This window comes from Hevea brasiliensis, chromosome 11, assembly GCF_030052815.1.
Source record: "Hevea brasiliensis isolate MT/VB/25A 57/8 chromosome 11, ASM3005281v1, whole genome shotgun sequence".
In the NCBI taxonomy this organism is placed as follows: Eukaryota; Viridiplantae; Streptophyta; class Magnoliopsida; order Malpighiales; family Euphorbiaceae; genus Hevea; species Hevea brasiliensis.
The window spans coordinates 94540129-94546702 of NC_079503.1; the positions used below are offsets into that span (position 1 = coordinate 94540129).

At 35.5% G+C, this 6574-nt stretch overlaps 1 pseudogene; it reads left to right on the forward strand.

The window, feature by feature from the left end:
• Nucleotides 1-1903: 1903 nt before the first annotated feature.
• Nucleotides 1904-5901, forward strand: LOC131170360 (G-type lectin S-receptor-like serine/threonine-protein kinase RKS1; annotated as a pseudogene).
• Nucleotides 5902-6574: the final 673 nt, after the last annotated feature.

Sequence of the window (6574 nt, forward strand, 5' to 3'; positions counted from 1 at the left end):
TGGATTGTGAGTATAGAAGTGTGTTTTCAGCCCTTTTGCAGGTTGGGTAGGTCCTAGGTATAGGGGAGACTCTGCCGGATTTTCGGCACGACTTAGGACGTATTTGGTCTTTTCATGATTTGTATTGAGTCATTTGTATTAAATAATTGTAATGTAATTGTCAGGTGAGCCGGGACAGCCTTCTTCCTCCGCCCAGCCGCCACAGTGACCGTTATCAAGTCTGTGAGTAAAATATTAATTCTAATCGTAATTTCACTATTATAATATGTTCAAGCATGCCCATGCATCACTTATATGCGTATATCTATGTAGATAAACTTTAGGCACGATTTATGTTGTATTCATAACTGTGAAAGTGCCATGTATGTTGCTGTGGTAATTTAGAGCAGTGTGCGTGCGTTGGCGTGCGTGTGATGTGGTGTGGACTATGGATGGGACGGGTAGTCACGGCTTGAGATCTTCGCTGGGACCCGATCCTTCGGGGGGTAGTCACGGCTTGAGTTCTTCGCTGGGACCTCCGATTTGTATTATTAACTGAAAGTCCGGCTTGAGTTCTTCGCTGGCACTAGGTTGGATTTAAGAGACATGTATAGGGGATCAACTCTCATATATTAAGATTAATATTACTGGGTGCGTGAGTGCTCCAAATTACCTTTTTGATGTTATGATGTGAAAATGTGGTTGATGTTGCATTTCACTCTATAGGGTGCATTAGTTTTAGATAGTTATAGAGATTATGGTTAAAATTGATATTTTACTCTCTAAGTCGAACGCTCACTCCTGTTTAATATTTTTAGACTCTGAGAGGATTTTATTGTGGTTAACCTGCTTTTCTTCTTCGCAGGTTGTTTATCAATATTTGTATAATTTTATTTACTCCTAGAATTTTCGCATGTGTTAGAGATATTTAAATGATTCGGGTCTATAATATATATTGTCATGTGGACCTGTAAAATTATTATATGCATGTTTGATGGATTGGATGAGGGAGCTGAGCTCCCATTTATTTTTTGATGCTGATATGAGTATGTGGAGGGTGAGCTGAGCTCCCCAATTGATGATATATTTTGTTCACAGGTCGGGTGAGTCAAAAATTCCCCGTTGAAAGGTCCACTTTATGGTCGGACTCTATTCGGTTGGTTTCTTGAAAGTGGGCCCAAATGGGCCTTAGAGTTGTGTTAATGAATAGTTAGGCTTACTACGGGCCTCGGGGGCTTTAGGCTGGCCCAGGTCCTAGTGCCGGTCCAGCCCATAGGTTGGTTCGTGACAACTACAATTAGAGATTAACATATTGAACATCTCAATTAAAATTTCAATTTATTGAATACTTAAACTTATAAAAATTATAACAATTAAATATAAATTAATCATGTCTTTAATGATTTGTCTACAAAAAAAAAGTTAAAAATTGTCCCACTTATTGCTATGCACTGAATTTTACTCTAAATTTTCAACAGAAAAACAATTGATAAATTTGCCTTCTAAATTTTAAAAAATGATCTCACTTAAAGCACAATTAGCAAAATTTAGAGTATAATCAACAATAAAAGAGATCATCTCTGACCTTTTTTAATAAACTATTGATGACATGATTAATTTATGTTTAATTATTATAATTTTTATAAATTTATCATTTTAATTCAGGTATAAAATGAGTTAATCCCAAATATATTAAGTGATATAGAAGTATATATTTGGCAAAATCTTTGATCCTTTCTAGCTTTTCATGGCTCTTGTTATTAATAAAAATCTAAGCTTTTTAAAAAAAAGTCTTTCACCCTTAATTTTGTCCTATATGTTTGCTGGTGCTTTGAGTTGATGTTTAGCTGGTCCATGATTCAACAGATATTTTTTGTAGCAGTTGTCCTTTGATTATTGGGTGGTTCCGCTCATTAAATAACCCAACTACGCTTAAAAATACTCCACGCACAGCCTCTCCAGCATACTCTTCCTGGATTTGTCATGAATCAAGCAAAAGGGTCTCTCACCACATCGCTTCTCTTCCTGTTTTTCCACTTCTGCATATCTATTGACACTATAACGCCAACCCAGTTCATCAAAGATGGTGATATTTTAGTCTCTAAAGGAGAACGTTTCGCACTTGGGTTCTTCAGCCCAGGCACTTCTACTCGTCGCTACGTCGGAATTTGGTACAACAAAGTTTCAGAACAAACCGTTGTCTGGGTGGGAAATAGAGATAATCCTGTCAATGATGCTTCTGGGGTACTCACTATCAACAGTCAAGGTAACCTTGTCTTGTACGAGAAAAACCAAACTATTCCTCTCTGGTCCACCAATTTCTCTACATCAACGAGTAATTCCATGGCTCAGCTCCAGGATTCGGGAAATCTTGTTTTGCTTCAGCGGGATACTGAAAGGTTCTTATGGCAAAGCTTTGATTATCCTACAGATACCTTACTTCCTAACATGAAGCTTGGATTGAACACAAGAACTGGCAAGAATTGGGTTCTTACTTCTTGGAAATCAAAAGATGACCCTGGAACAGGTGACATTGTCTACAGAATCGATCCAAGTGGGGTGCCTCAGTTGTTTCTATATAAGGGTTCTGTTCGGTGGTGGCGAGGCGGACCATGGACAGGAGAAAGATGGAGCGGAGTACCCGAGATGACACGTAATTACATCTTTAATGTCAGTTTTGTGAACAATAAGGGTGAGGTATCCATCGCGTATGGTTTGACTAATCCCTCAATCGTCTCGAGAATGATGGTCAATGAGTCAGGAAACGTGCAACGGGCCACGTGGAATCAAAGAGACCATAGGTGGATCGGGTTTTGGTCCGACACGAAAGAACAATGTGATAACTTTGGCGAATGTGGTGCAAATAGTAATTGCGATCCATATGATTCTGATAGTTTCATATGCAAATGTTTGCCAGGATTCGAACCAAAGTCACCAAGGGATTGGTACCTGAGAGATGGCTCAGGTGGTTGTATCAGGAAAGCCGGCGTGTCAACGTGTCAAAGTGGGGAAGGGTTCGTGAAGATGGAACGCGTGAGAGTTCCAGACACTACAAAGGCACAAGCGGACATGAACTTGAGCTTGAAGGTATGTGAGCAAGAGTGCTTGAAGAATTGTTCCTGCACGGCTTACACAAGTGCAGATGAGAGAGGGTTTGGGTGTATGAGATGGTATGGAGATTTGGTTGATACGAGAACCTATTCCAGTGTGGGACAGGACATATATGTACGTGTGGACGCAGCTGAGTTAGGCATTTCTCTGTTTTGCTACCAACTTCTTTATTATATATATTCATTTTTCTTTGTTCTGATTGATCAAATAGGATTAGGATCGAGTCTCTATTAGGTTCCTTTTGGATTACTCTATACTTCATTTTCTAGGAAAATGAATGATATATATATATATATATATATATATATATATATATATATATATATGGAGTAATGTATTTGATTACACAGTGAAAAGCAATATTCTCTTTTTCTTATAAACTTTAAAAATTAATAAATTTAAAAAAATTCAAAATCAAATTATTCTTATTTGTTATACTTTTGAAGGAGGAGAAATACCCATTAGCTAGCCTTAATAGTCAATAATACAAATCACCATTATAGCTTGATTAAGACAAAGCGAATTGACATTTCAACTAGTCATTTGTTAAGATGGGACATCTCTTTGCTTGATTTTCTAGACGGGGCTGAGTTAATGGATCCCACGTGTTTATATCATGGATTGACCAAAAATTAAGTTTTGACAAAAATTTTTCGCATGACTAAAATCCTAATTAAAATTTTTCTTTTTCATTTTCATAACATTGTTCACGTTGCTATTTTTCTACTTAATTTCAGCTAAATATGGTAAGTCGAAAGGTCCTCTTGCCAAGAAGGGAGTGCAAGCAATAATGATAGTTTCTATTATTGCTGTAACATTATTTCTTCTAGCCTTCTCAGCATATTGTTTCGTTCGGAGGAAGAGAAAAGGTAATCAAATTTCTTGGTGGTTTGTCTAATTTGTATGTTGTAATAGATCATTTACAAGGTAAATCTTTGTTTTTTTTTCCAAATTAAACAATTAATTTGTTAATTATAAATGATCAGCTAGAGACAGACGCAGCAAATCTTTGTTTAATTTCACCACAAGTGCAACATACTTGGAAGATTCTCAGAGTGGAAAGGGGAGTGATGAAGTTGGAATTTCAGATTTACCATGCTTTGATCTCAGCACCATAGCTGCAGCTACTGATAATTTCTCAGATGCTAACAAGCTTGGAGAGGGTGGTTTTGGCTCCGTTTATAAGGTAACCTACCCTTTCTAATTCTCTCAAATATCTTTCCTAACGTGAACCTTTTTTTTTATATGTACAAGAAGGAAATCCTCACAGTTCTGGAAAACAACTCCAATGCCACTAAACTAAGGTTGAACTTTGAGTTATGTGCATTTGGTTTACATTACTTCTCAGGGTCTGCTATATGGTGAAAAGGAAATAGCAGTTAAAAGACTGTCAAAGTATTCTGGACAAGGGAACGAAGAGTTTAAGAACGAAGTTACTTTAATCGCAAAACTCCAACACAGGAATCTTGTAAGAGTCTTAGGTTATTGCATCCAAGAACGAGAGAAGATGTTAATCTATGAATTCCTGCCAAACAAAAGCTTGGACTCTTTTATTTTTGGTATGTCCTTTCAAAACGAGATGCGCTTAGAACGAATTTATAATTGCATCAATGCATTGATTTGATGAAATTTGAGCAACTTTATTCCAGATGAAAATAAAAGATCACTGTTAGATTGGCCAACGCGTCATAACATTATTTGTGGGATTGCTAGAGGGATTCTATATCTTCATCAAGACTCGAGATTAAGAATCATTCATAGAGATCTCAAGGCAAGTAATGTTCTGCTAGATGCATCAATGAATCCAAAAATATCAGATTTTGGCATGGCCAGAATATTCGGAGGTGATCAAGTTGAAGCAAACACAAATCGTGTTGTTGGAACGTAGTAAGTATGATCTAGAAAGAAACAAAAATTGATGATTTTGTAGTACTTAATATCCACAAATTTGATCATACTTATTTGTGCTATTGCAGTGGTTATATGTCACCAGAATATGCAATGCAAGGCCTATTTTCAATAAAATCTGATGTATATAGTTTTGGGGTTCTATTGCTAGAGATAATCACTGGCAGAAAAAACAGCAGCTATTATGATGAGAGTACTTCTTCAAATTTGGTTGGATATGTAAGTTAATTAGACATTAAATCAATCAAAAAATCATCATTAATCTTTTAAGTTTTGATCGTCACACAAACCTTGTAATTGCTGGTTTTAGGTTTGGGACCTATGGAGAGAAGGCAGGTCCTTGGAAATGGTTGATTTATCGCTGGGTGATTCATACCCTGAAAGTGAAGTAATGCAAAGCAACCAAATCGGGCTATTGTGAGTGCAAGAATCTGCGATGGATCGGCCTACAATGTAAATCTGTTGTTTTCATGTTGAGTAATGATACAATTCTTCCATCTCCAAAACAACCTGCATTCATTATGAAGAGAACTTACAATAGTGGAGATCCATCAACCAGTGGAGCTAATTCTGTAAATGAAGTCACTGTCACTATGCTTGAACCTCGCTAGCTAGACTCGTCCCCTCTGAGTTGTTCTACACTCTCCCATATATTGTATATTGTATGTTCCTAGAATCAGGTATTTATATGCTAAAGGGTGGTTGAGCCAGAAATTTAAGTTAGGTGGCGAAGATTTTGTAAAATGTTTTACTCTCTTTTTGATTCATCCTACCTTAGTTTCCCACATACCGTGCTTCTACATGTTTCTTATATTGTTTAATTGAAGTTCTATCATGTATGACAATTTTTAATTGTACAAAAATATTATATAAAAATAGATGTGCCTTTGGATTGTTTTATTATTATTATTGAGCATTAATTGAAGAATAATATTGATGGAATCCAGTCTATCAAGATATAAACATATAAAACTTATATATTTAATAAATGAGTTTTACTATACATATTGCATTTTAAATTTATAAGAGAATGATAATTTCATATTTTATTAGAGCTCAATCAACAGTGAGTAACTGTTTAGTTTATTTAAACAAATCATTATTTCTGTAAAATACACGTTTAATTTATATATAATTGTGTTTAATTATTATAATTTTAATGAATTTATATATTTAATAAATAAAAAAAAATTAAGGAATTCAGTAAATGAATCTCTAATTATACATATCCCATAAATCATCTTCTCTGAGCAGCCGTCATGAACAGGGACATAGCTTGGAAATTTTTGTTGGTTATATGGAAATGGAATAGCAAAAAATGAAAAACCATAAAAAGTGAGCGCTAAGGGATCAGCATTTGAAAATTTGCAGGGCTTGATATTGAGCTCAGCCCAAACCATGGAGTAGCGGTTGATTTCTGATCCAAGACCCAATTACTCCACCAAAGGAGAAATTATTCTATGCAATATGTGCAATAAATAAATTTTAATTGCCAATACTGATGAAGTCAAACCCATTGTAATTAATAGTTATAATATAATCATTTTATATACAATCGCTACATTTTAATTTCTAA